We start from the raw sequence: 13173 nt of genomic DNA, 5'->3' as shown, positions 1-13173 counted from the left end.
CGGGGTGTGCCCCCCTCACGGACGGCGCCGTCGCCGGCACTTGGAGGGGGAAACGGACGCGTCAGGTCTACACGGAGGGGATCTTGCTGTGGGTCTGGCCCGGATGTTGCTCCAAAGTGTTCCTATGGGCTGACCTAACACAACCGGGTGGAGAGGTCCACTGGTCAAAGCCCGTCCGTGCAAAGTCAAAGGGTTAGATCCCGTGGTCAAACGCTACAAGGTTAGGCGGGACGGGGGCCCTCGGGGGTAGCAATGCCACCGGAGCATCGCACCGGGACCTCATACATGTGGGGTGGTGTGGTGGCATGTCCGAAGAGGCGGCACGCGTCTCCGGGTTGTGCCCCCCTCACGGACGGCGCCGCCGCCGGCACCTGGAGGGGGAAACGGACGCGTCGGGTCTACACGGAGGCGATCTTGCTGTGGGTCTGGCCCGGATGTTGCTCCAAAGTGTTTCTATGGGCTGACCTAACACAACCGGGTGGATAGGTCCACTGCTCAAAGCCCGTCCGTGCAAAGTCAAAGGGCTAGATCCCATGGTCAAACGATACAGGGTTAGGCGGGACAAGGGGCCTGGGGGGGCTAGCAATGCCACTGGAGTGTCGCACCAGGACCTCATACATGCTGTACGGTGTGGTGGAATGTCCAAGAAGGTGGCGCGCATCTCCGGGGTTTGGTCCCCTCCAAGTGACGGCGGCACTGCCTTGCGTGCAGGGGGGCCACACCGCGGAGCCTAGCAATGCCACTGGAGCGTCGCACCAGGACCTCATACATGCTGTACGGTGTGGTGGAATGTCCGAGGAGGCGGCGCGCGTCTCCGGGGTTTGGTCCCCTCCAAGTGACGGCGGCACTGCCTTGCGTGCAGGGGGGCCACACCGCGGAGCCCCAAGACGGGCGTCTAAGCATGCCTGAACACTTTCACATATGCATCGAGACCCGTGCGATGTTTTGGTGACATAGCTACACCCTGAATCCCCCCACTAACCAGAATTCCATCTGTGTCGACCGTTTCCCCCCTCGATGACACGGCGATAGCGACGTTCGTAACGGGGGGCGATCGATATACCAGCGGGGTATGTTTTTTTTAGATAAGGCATAATTATCTTATGCAAAAACAAAAACTAAAATAAAGTAAAAATAACAAAACAAAGTAAAAATAAAAAATGTATGCGGACGGCAAGGCCGTCGACATATGTGTGCACACACGGAGGTGCAGTCCCACAGATCGATGACGTGGCATGGCACATGGATCGATGACGTGGCAGAGGGGCATGGGCCAGGCCTATGCCGACGGCTATGCCGTAGGCATACCTTTGCCATAGATAGTATAGAGAAAAATAAAACTAAAACTAAATAAACATATGCCGATGGCAAGGCCGTCGGCATAGCTGCGCACACGGATTGATGATGTGGCAGAGGGCATGGGCCAGGTCTATGCCGACGGCTATGCCGTAGGCATACCTCTGCCATAGATATGCCGACGGCTGCCGTTACCTCCCGTCGGCATAGTTTCAACGCCGTCAAACGGTCAGCGCTGACCGGGTAGGTGGGACAGGGCTATGCCGACGGCCTTGCCTATGCCGACGGGCCCCGTAGGCGTATCTCGACCGGTCCTGACGGCCTCGTCTATGCTGACGGCCCCGTCGACATAGATGGATGTATGCCGACGGCTTTTCTACGCCTACGGCCTGTTCTTGGCCATCGGCATAGGTCCATCTATGCCGACGGGGGCCGTCGGCATAGATGAGGCCGTCGGCGTAAGCAGTTATTCTGGTAGTGCGAGGGGTAACTGGAGGCTCTACCGCCAATTCCGCCCGTACCTCATCCGGGACATCACAGTCAGCCTGCTCAAAGGCTCCATCAAGTACGTCGAGATCGAGGTTTGCCCACGGGCTGCCCCTGACCACCCTCCCGAGTCCTACGTGGAGTGGTTTCGCCAAAAGCGTCACGAAGAGCAGCACCAGTGCGGAGCGTCTTGTGCAGGCTGGAAGGCCACCACATGGAGCATGTCGACGTCGATTCTTCCATCGGCGGGATGGAACTCTGAATGCACCTTTCATCTTGCTGACATAGCTGTCGACCCAATGCATTCTGAGCTGCTGCCTAGGCCACCGCACGACATCAGCGACAACCCCACCGAGGCAACATTATTGCAACAACTCATCGTTGGCTTCCCCACCCTGAGCATGGATGATGATGTTGTCTACGTGCTGTCTAAGGGCTGCCCCAAGGGTCTGATGGAAGTGGTGATTGCTGTTGACATGAGGAAGAAGAAGGTGCAAGGAGTTGCTAAGATTGTTACTGGAAAGGACTTCACTTTTATGCGTAACTGCACCAGTGAACTCTCCAAATATCTGTAAAGATGGAGGCACGAGAGAAGCTTGGTAAACAAATTGCATGTGATATATGCAAGAATTTACTCAGTAGAAAGAGGCATCCCGGCAGCTGGTCAATGTTTAATGGATAGGAATATTTGCTATTGACAACTTTTTATAGCTGCTGCACAATCTTGGATGTAGTATCTGCTTACTATATATTAAACATTAGTGTAACACCCCGGATGTAACTTTCCCAATTTGTACTCCAACTCTTGCCGTTTCCGGTGTTAAGTTAATTTATTTTCTTGGGTTCGGGTCTTTGTCTCCATGTGTTGTTATCGTTGTCATGCATCTCTTATCATGTCATCATGTGCATTGCATCTGCATACGTGTTCGTCTCATGCATTCGAGCATTTTCCCCGTTGTCCGTTTTGCTTTCCGGCGCTTCGTTCTCCTCTGGTGGTCATTTCTAGCTTTCTTTCATGTGTGGGGATTAAACATTTCCGGATTGGACCGAGACTTGCAAAGCGGCCTTGGTTTACTACCGGTAGACCGCCTGTCAAGTTTCGTATCATTTGGACTTCGTTTGATACTCCAACGGTTAACCGAGGGACCGAAAAGGCCTCGTGTGTGTTGCAGCCCAACACCCCTCCAATTTGGCCCAAAACCCACCTAAGTCTTCTCCATCATCTAGAGCGTTCGATCACGATCGCGTGGCCGAAAACCGCACCTCATTTGGACTCTCCTAGCTCCCTCTATGCCTATTTAAACCCCCCCCCCCCCCGAAATTCGGATCTCCTTCCTCCCCGAAACCCTAGATTTCTCCTCCGCCGCCGCCGGACACGTCCGGACGGACCGGACGCGTCCGCTCCGCCGCCCGCAGCCACTCCGGAGCCGCCACGTGGCACCCGCCACCTCGCCGCCGCCGCGGGCCGGGGAGCCCGGAGCCGGCCCCCACGGCCCGATCCGCCCGCGCCGCCTCCAATCCGCCCGCGCCGCCACCTCCCTCGCCTCCGACGCCCCGCCGTCGGCCATCGCTGCCCCGGGCCCGCGCCCCTCGCTGGCGCCCGCTCGCCCGCGCCGCCCGAGGCCCCGCCGGCCGCCGCCGCCACCTCCGCCGCCAGATCCGGCCGGGAGTGGCCGGATCCACCTCTCCCGCGCCTCCCCGCCGCTTCTTCGAGCTCGCCGGAGCCGCCGCCGCCTCGCCAGAGTTCTCGGTTCGCGTGCGTGAACAGTAACCCTAGATCTCGGAGGTTGAATTTTTCTCCAAGTCCCTGATATTTTCAGTTCAAGTGCTCATGTTCACAGCCCTCTAACTTTGCATCCGTAGATCCGATTCATGCATATAGCATATCAAAATGTTCATCTTAGAGAGTACATCATTTCATTCCATTGCATAATTTTCATTTGAGTTCATCTTAATGCCCGAAATGCTGTTAGAAGAGGGCTACTTGAGTTAATTGTCAGATCTGCTACTCCATTTAGGTTTTTGTCATTTTTGCCATGATTATTGTGTGCATGATATACCCTGATGCTCTACATGTGTTTTGTTAAGGGTTTTGTCATCTTTCCAGAGGTGCAACCCATGTATTTTTGTGATGTGTGTGGTGACTTGTGCAAGCTTGCAAAGTGGTGCACTTGCTAATTCTGTTTTCAGGGACTTAGTAATTTCACTAAGTCCGGGAGCTGTTCATCTCATGATGCCATATGTTCATGTTGTTTCCTAGTGATCCGTGCCTCTTTTGAGGATGATCAGTAAGGGTGTTTTGTTAATATTGTAGTGCTCTATCCATCCATGTCTTTGTTTGCAATTATGGAGCACCCTAGCTTGAGTCAATCGAGCTCTACTTTTGCTACTTTGTGAATCTGGGCAGATTGTCAACTTGTTTGCAATTTTGCCGATGATGTTGTAGTTGATCCGTGCATGCTATGCTATTGTTCTTGCCATGTCTAGCTTTCATTTTGTGCCTTCTTGAATGGGTGTGTTCTTGTCTTGCCATGACTTGCTCTGTAGTGAGTGCATCGAGCTCGTAAACATGCCTACTTGAGTTATATTTCAGCATGTGCCAGTTTTCACTAAGTCTGAAAACTGATTATGTTTTTGCCATGTTCACATGCTTGCAATTGTATTTTCTGATCCCTTTTGGCTCAAGGTCACTAAGGGACTTTTGTTAAGATTTTTGAGTAGCTCCATGCCATGTTTTACCTTGCCATGTTCAGATCCTATAGCATGTAGTTGTGTTGCTCCGAAGAGGGCTACCTGATCTGAAATTCCAGACAAGTGTTAATTTCACCAAGTCTGAGATTTGTTTGTCATATGCATTTTTGCCATGCTTGTTTGAACCGGTTAATGGATGTTTTGGCCGTAGCTCAGTGCTAGACTTTTGTTAAGCATCTTGTATGCATCCCTGCCATGTATTTTGTTGTCATGTTTGGTTGCTGTAGCATGTTCATCTCATTGCATTTAGTTGGCTACTTGCTGTAAATCGCAGACCGGTGTCATTTTTGAATCGCTTGCCATTTCCAAACCGTAACTCCGATTCCGGCGTTCTTTATATCGTTTTCAAGAGATTTCGTCTCATCTTTCCAGTGGCACACTTGGATTTCCAAGTTGAGTCCAGGTTCATGCTTTTCTTGTCATATCTTGCATTTTGCATCCTGTATCGCATTCCGCATAGCATATCATCATTGCATCATATTGCTTGGTCTTGCACGTGGTTGATTGTATCCTTGTTTGCTTGCTTGTCTTGTTTGGGTAGAGCTGGGAGATGAGTTCTCTAACGAGGAGCCCGTTGAGTTTGCTTTCGAGGATCCAGTCAACTCTGAGAACTGTGCAGGCAAGATGATCATACCCTCGAAATCACTACTATCTTTGCTATGCTAGTTTGCTCACTCTTTTGCTATGCCATTGCTACGATGCCTACCACTTGCTTTCAAGCCTCCCAAATTGCCATGTCAAACCTCTAATCCACCATGTCCTAGCAAACCGTTGATTGGCTATATTACCGCTTTGCTCAGCCCCTCTTATAGCGTTGCTAGTTGCAGGTGAAGATTGAAGGCCGTTCCTTGTTGGAACATTTATTTTACTTGTTGGGATATCATTATATTATCTTGTTATCTTAATGCATCTATATACTTGGTAAAGGGTGGAAGGCTCGGCCTCTCGCCTAGTGTTTTGTTCCACTCTTGCCGCCCTAGTTTCCGTCATGTCGGTGTTATGTTCCCGGATTTTGCGTTCCTTACGCGGTTGGGTTATAATGGGAACCCCTTGATAGTTCGCCTTGATTAAAGCTTTTCCAGCAATGCCCAACCTTGGTTTTACCATTTGCCACCTAGCCTTTTTTTCCTTTGGGTTTCCGGAGCCCAAGGGTCATCTTATTTTAACCCCCCCCCCCGAGCCAGTGCTCCCTTTGAGTGTTGGTCCGAACCGGGCAGCCTGCGGGGCCACCTCGGGGAAACTTGAGGGTTGGTTTTACTCGTAGCTTGACCTATCTGAGTGTGCCCTGAGAACGAGCTATGTGCAGCTCTTATCGGGATTTGTCGGCACATTCGGGCGGTGTTGCTGGTCTTGTTTTAACCTGTCGAAGTGTCTTGAGTAACCGAGATACCGAGTCTGATCGGAACGTCTTGGGAGGAGGTCTATTCCTTCGTTGACCGTGAGAGCTTGTCATGGGCTAAGTTGGGACTCCCCTGTAGGGATTGAACTTTCGAAAGCCATGCCCGCGGTTATGGGCAGATGGGAATTTGTTAATGTCTGGTTGTAGATAACTTGAACCTTAACTTAATTAAAATGAATCAACTGAGTGTGTTACCGTGATGGCCTCTTCTCAGCGGAGTCCGGAAAGTGGACACGGTGTTGGGGTAATGTTTGCGCAGGTTGCTCTCTAGTTTTTCGCTCGCGCTTTGCCTCCTCTTCTTGCTCTCTTTTGCGAATAAGTTAGCCACCATATTTGCTAGTCGCTTGCTGCAGCTCCACATATTTACCTTGCCTTACCTACAAGCTTAAATAGTCTTGATCGCGAGGGTGCGAGATTGCTGAGTCCCTGTGGCCCACAGATTACTATTACACCAGATGCAGGGCCTGATGATTCCGCTCCAGGAGACGCGTATGAGCTCAAGTGGGAGTTCGACGAAGACTCTCATCGTTACTATGTTTCCTTTCCCGATGATCAGTAGTGGTGCCCAGTTGGGGGGTGAATGGGACCGTGTCGCATGTTGGGTTCTCTTTTATTTTAGCGCCATAGTCGGGCCATGAGTGTTTGGATGATGTAATGTTATTTATGTACTTGATTGACGTGGCGAGTGTAAGCCAACTATGTTATCTCCCCTTTCATTATTATATTACATGGGATGTTGTGAAGATTGCCTAACTTGCGACATATGCCTTCAATGCGATTATGTCTCTAAGTCGTGCCTCGACACGTGGGAGCTATAGTCACATCGAGGGTGTTACAAGTTGGTATCAGAGCGATCCCCAGCCTTAGGAGCCCCATTGCTTGATCGTTTTTAGCGGCCGAGTTGTGTCTAGAAAAAAATGTTTTGAGTCATTTAGGAATTATATATCGGAGAGTTTAGGAATTCTTTTTACTCCCCAGTCTCCTCATCGCTCTGGTAAGGCATCCTGACGTAGAGTTTTGACTCTTCTCTCCTCAAATTTCACTAAAAAAAATTAGGATCACGCGGGTATCTTGGAATCGTTCCGATGGTTTTATGATGAGAACATTGTCTTGGTGCCTCCTGTCAGGGGTTTAGTGGAAGTGTCCCGGGGAGTTGAGCTCTAAGGTGTTTTCATCATAATTTTATCGTTGCAGTTCTGAAATACCTGAGTCTAGTACGCCGACATCGAAAATCTCTTTTATGCAGTTCGTTGGTGAGATAACCTCGACGCCACCCAGTACTGAGGCGGGAGTTCGGGAGTATCGCCATAACTTGTATAACGGATGCTTTTCGAAGGTTGAGGTAGATGGTTTCCGAAGGTTTCTTGGTTATGTGTTGAAGGATGGATACAGCTGGATGTAGGATTTGCTAGATTTGGGTGAGATATTATGCTTCCCCCTGTATCTCCAACACCTGATTGCATAACCGGAAAGGTTCGGGAGTTTCATAGGTGGGAATTCTAGTAGCTCTAGTTCTTCTTCCATGGATATTGGTTTGAGATTGGGATTTCTTACCGATTATTCGTTCTTGATCCGTACCTTGTTGATTTATTTCTCAACCTTAATTCTACGTGGCTTCTCAATTTATGGATATGTGACCATTTCAAGAGGAATGCATTCATTCTTTTGTTCGGATGTGAAGACTATATGTTGCAATTTTCATTCCGTTGGATTCAGCTTCAATATTTGTCTGTCAATGTGCTAATGGACGTCAACCTCTTCAGGATGGCTCCTCCAACGCGCACGACTCCGAATCCTGATCCGCCTCCACCTCCACCTCCTCCGGAGGCATGGCAAGCTGTGATGGGATGGCCGCAACCAATGCAAACACACAGTTGATCATGCAAATTCTTCAAGAGCGCAATCAAGGCAACCAAGGGAATCAAGGCAGCAATCAGAATCACTTTGCTACACTCAACCAGTTCCTTGCTAACGGGCCAAAGACTTTCAGCAATTGTGTTGAGGAAACCGATGCTGACGATTGGCTTGTGGATCTGTGCAAGCATTTCGAGTGCAGTAACGTCAGGCCTGAGGACTTTGTTAAGTTCGCTTCCTTCCAACTCAAAGATCAAGCTGCAGAATGGTTCCAGCAGTACAAGGATTCCCGAGGTGGACGTGTTATCACTTGGGATGATTTCCGTCGAGATTTCCGAGCTCATCATATTCCGCAGAGCGTGGTTGAAAGTAAGCGTGAGGAATTCCGCAACCTGAAGCAAGGCTCTTTGTCTGTCTATGACTACAACAAGTTGTTCCAGAAGCTCGCCCGCTTTGCCAAGTAGGACGTCCCTGATGAGAAGAGCATGATATACCAGTTCAGGGGTGGTCTCAGAGAAGAAATCCAGCTTGCTCTTGTCCTCTTTAAGCCCTTGAGATATGATGAGTTCTACAACATGGCACTGAAGCAAGAGGTTGCTCAGTTGAAGTGTGATGCTTCCAAGAAGCGAGTCAGAGATGCTACTCCTTCTTCCTCTACTCAAGTGGCCAAGCAGCAGAAGTATTGGCTTCCTCCTCCTCCGTTCCATCAGCCGTTTCAGCAGAAGAGCAAAAGTGGCAGTGGTTCTTCCCACCCACCCAACCCTGGATTTCAGAACAATACTTCGTCTCAAGCTCCAAGATCGAGTGCTCCGTATCACCGTCCGCTTTCAGAGGTCACGTGCAACAAGTGCCAACAGAAGGGTCACTATGCCAACAAGTGTTTCAACCAGAGGCGTCTTCCTCCTCCTCCTCCTGTCAGATCGGCAAGTACAGCTGTGGTCAAGCATAACCCCAAGCACGCCAAGGTCAACTTGATGAATGCAGCTCAGGCAGAGGATTCTTCAGATGTCATCATGGGTAACCTTCCTATTAATGATATTCCTGCAAGAGTTCTTTTTGACACGGGTGCATCGCATTGTTTCATGTCAAAGCCATTTTTTACCAAGCATGAGTTCGTTTCTTCTCATTTGGGTAAACAAATGGATATTGTTTCTCCTGGCAAACGTTTAAGTGCAAGTCTGGAGGTGCCAGATGTTACTATCACCTTGGGTGACTACAAGTTCCTTTCTTCCCCAATGGTTCTTGGTAACTCGGATATTGATCTTATTCTCGGAATGGATTGGCTTTCTAAGCACAAGGCACATCTTGATTGTGGTGCCAGGCAGATTCAATTGACTCATTCGTCTGAGGATGTTATTGTCTTTGCCGCTCGGGATAATACCATCCGTCTGTTTTCTCTCAACGAGAAGGGTGAATTGGACGCTATCTCGCAAATTCCAGTCGTTTGCGAATATCAAGACGTCTTTCCAGAAGAGCTTCCAGGAATGCCTCCGCACCAGCCAGTTGAATTCGTTATTGATCTTGAGCCTGGTACGGAACCTGTGTGCAAACGTCCTTAAAAGCTCAGACCTGAAGAGTTGAAGGAGCTGAAGAAGCAACTCGATATTCAAGAGAAAATGGGTCTTATCCGGCCTAGTTCTTCTCCGTGGGGTTGTGGTGTTCTTTTTGTGAAGAAGAAGGATGGAACGGACCGACTTTGTGTTGATTACCGTCCATTGAACAAGAAGACCATCAAGAACAAATACCCACTTCCCAACATCAATGAGCTCTTCGAACAACTCAAAGGTGCTCGAGTATTCTCCAAGCTTGATCTCCGCATGGGTTATCATCAGATTTGAATCCATGAGCAAGATATTCCCAAGACGGCTTTCAGGGCAAGCTTTGGTTCATATGAATATACTGTCATGTCTTTCGGCCTCGTCAACGCTCCTCCGACGTTCTCTCGCATGATGAACTTCATCTTCAACGCCTACACCAATGACTTCGTTTTGGTCTATCTCGACGACATTCTGGTTTTCTCGAAGAACAAGGAAGATCATGCCAAGCATTTGCGTTTGGTGCTCGATAAGCTCAGAGAACATCAGTTCTACGCCAAGTTCTCCAAGTGTGAATTTTGGCTCGATGAGGTTCTTTATCTTGGTCATATCATCTCCGCCAAGGGCATTGCCGTGAATCCTGAGAAGGTGTCTGCAATTGTGAATTGGGAACCTCCTCAGAATGTGAAGCAACTCCGTAGCTTCCTCGGTCTCGCAAGCTATTGCCGAAGATTCGTTGAAAACTTTTCTAAGATTGCGAAGCCTCTCTCTAATCTTCTCCAGAAGCACGTCAAGTACGTTTGGTCTCCAGAGTGTGATAGTGCTTTCAACACTTTGAAAGAGAAATTGATCACTGCTCCAGTTCTCACTCCGCCTGATGAATCCAAGCCGTACGAGGTCTTTTGTGATGCCTCTCTCCAAGGTCTTGGCGCAGTGTTGATGCAAGAGAAGAAAGTTGTTGCTTATACCTCTCACCAGTTGAAGCCTAATGAGGAGAACTACCCCACTCATGATCTCGAGTTGGCGGCAGTTGTGCATGCTCTTTTGACTTGAAGACATCTCTTATTGGGAAGAAAAATGGACATTTTCACTGATCACAAGAGTCTCAAGTACATCTTCACTCAGCCTAATCTCAACCTCAGGCAAACTCGATGGGTCGAAATGATTCAAGAGTATAATCTGAGTATCGAGTATACTCCAGGCAAGGCCAATGTGATTGCTGATGCATTGAGCAGAAAGGCTTATTGCAACAGTCTGATTCTCAAGCCTTATCAACCCGAGCTTTGTGAAGCTTTCCGCAAACTTAATCTGCAAGTTGTTCCTCAAGGTTTCCTCGCCAACCTTCAAGTCTCTCCTACCTTGGAAGACCAGATTCGCCAAGCCCAGCTTCTTGATGCTATGGTGAAAAAGGTGAAGATTGGGATTGCCAAGAGTCAACCCAAGTACAAGTGCTACCGCCTTGATGACAAGGACACTCTCTTCTTCGAGGATCGTATTGTTGTACCCAAAGGTGACCTCCGTAAAGTGATCATGAACGAGGCTCACAATTCTCTCCTCTCCATCCACCCTGGGAGCACGAAGATGTATCAGGACCTCAAGCAAGCTTATTGGTGGACTCGAATGAAGCGCGAGATTGCTCAATTCGTGAATGAATGTGATGTCTGCAGAAGAGTGAAGGCAGAACACGAAAGGCCAGCTGGTCTCCTCCAACCTCTTGCCATTCCAGAATGGAAGTTTGACCACATTGAGATGGACTTCGTGACTGGGTTTCCTAAGTCCAAGCGTGGCAATGATGCTATATTCGTTGTCATCGACAAACTCACCAAAGTGGCTCACTTTCTGCCTATTAAAGAGTCGATCACTGCAGCTCAATTGGCGGAACTCTATACCTCTCATATTGTCTCTCTGCACGGTATTCCACAAGTGATCTCTTCAGATCGTGGCAGCATCTTTACATCGAAGTTTTGGGATTCTTTTTAGAAGGCCATGGACACTAACATCCGCTTCAGCACAGCTTTCCATCCTCAAACTAGCGGTCAAGTCGAGCGTGTCAACCAGATTCTTGAAGATATGCTCAGGGCTTGTGTGATCTCCTTCGGCATGAAGTGGGAGGATTGTCTTCCATATGCTGAATTCTCCTACAACAACAGTTTTGAAGCAAGTTCGGGCAAGGCCCCTTTTGAAATTCTGTATGGCAGGAAGTGCCGTACCCCTCTCAACTGGTCTGAAACCGGTGAACGTCAGCTTTTGGGTAATGACTTAATCACAGAGGTAGAGGAAATGTGCAAAGTCATTCGTGATAACCTCAAAGCAGCCCAATCCCGTCAGAAGAGCTACTATGATAGTAAGCACCGTGATTTGGCTTTCGAGATCGGAGATCATGTTTACCTCCGCGTCTCTCCTATGAAAGGTACTCGTCACTTCGGTATCAAAGGGAAGCTTGCCCCCAGATACGTGGGACCTTTCAAGATTGTCAGCAAGAGAGGCGACCTCGCCTATCAACTCGAGCTTCCTTCAAACTTTGCAAATGTTCATGACGTGTTCCATGTCTCTCAGCTTCGAAAGTGCTTCAAGACTCCTGACCGGACCGTCAACTTCGAGGACATTGAGCTCCAAGAAGTTCTCTCTTATCGTGAGCACCCAGTTGCTATTCTTGAAGAGACAGAACGCAAGACTCGCAACAAGTCAATCAAATTTCTCAAAGTCAAGTGGTCACACCATTCCGACCGTGAAGCTACCTGGGAACGCGAGGATCACCTCCGTTCTGAGTACCCGGCGTTCTTTCAGTCCTAGATCTCGGGACGAGATCCTTTCGTAGTGGTGGAGTGTTGTAACACCCCGGATGTAACTTTCCCAATTTGTACTCCAACTCTTGCCGTTTCCGGCGTTAACTAAATTTATTTTCTCGGGTTCGGGTCTTTTTCTCCGTGTGTTGTTATCATTTTCATGCATCTCTTATCATGTCATCATGTGCATTGCATCTGCATACGTGTTCGTCTCATGCATTCGAGCATTTTCCCCGTTGTCCGTTTTGCTTTCCGGCGCTTCATTCTCCTCCGATGGTCATTTCTAGCTTTCTTTCGTGTGTGGGGATTAAACATTTCCGGATTGGACCGAGACTTGCCAAGCGGCCTTGGTTTACTACCGGTAGACCGCATGTCAAGTTCCGTATCATTTGGACTTCGTTCGATACTCCAACGGTTAACCGAGGGACCGAAAAGGCCTCATGTGTGTTGCAGCCCAACACCCCTCCAATTTGGCCCAAAACCCACCTAAATCTTCTCCATCATCTAGAGCATTCGATCATGATCGCGTGGCCGAAAACCGCACCTCATTTGAACTCTCCTAGCTCCCTCTATGCCTATTTAAACACCCCCCCCCCCGAAATTCAGATCTCCTTCCTCCCCGAAACCCTAGATTTCTCCTCCGCCGCCGCCCGCAGCCACTCCGAAGCCGCCACGTGGCACCCGCCACCTCGCCGCCGCCGCGGGCCGGGGAGCCCGGAGCCGGCCCCCGCGGCCCGATCCGCCCGCGCCGCCACCTCCCTTGCCTTCGACGCCTCGCCGACGCGCCGCCGCGTCGGCCATCGCCGCCCCGGGCCCGCGCCCCTCGCCGGCGCCCGCTCGCCCGCGCCGCCCGAGGCCCCGCCGGCCGCCGCCGCCACCTCCGCCGCCAGATCCGGCCGGGAGTGGCCGGATCCACCTCTCCCGCGCCTCCCTGCCGCTTCTTCGAGCTCGCCGGAGCCGCCGCCACCTCGCCGGAGTTCTCGGTTCACGTGCGTGAACAGTAACCCTAGATCTCGAAGGTTGAATTTTTCTCCAAGTCCCTGATATTTTCAGTTCAAGTGCTCAT

Source organism: Triticum urartu, chromosome 1 (genome assembly GCF_003073215.2).
Source record: "Triticum urartu cultivar G1812 chromosome 1, Tu2.1, whole genome shotgun sequence".
NCBI lineage: Eukaryota > Viridiplantae > Streptophyta > Magnoliopsida > Poales > Poaceae > Triticum > Triticum urartu.
The sequence above is the reverse complement of the archived record's forward strand: the minus strand, read 5'-3'. Positions refer to the sequence as shown.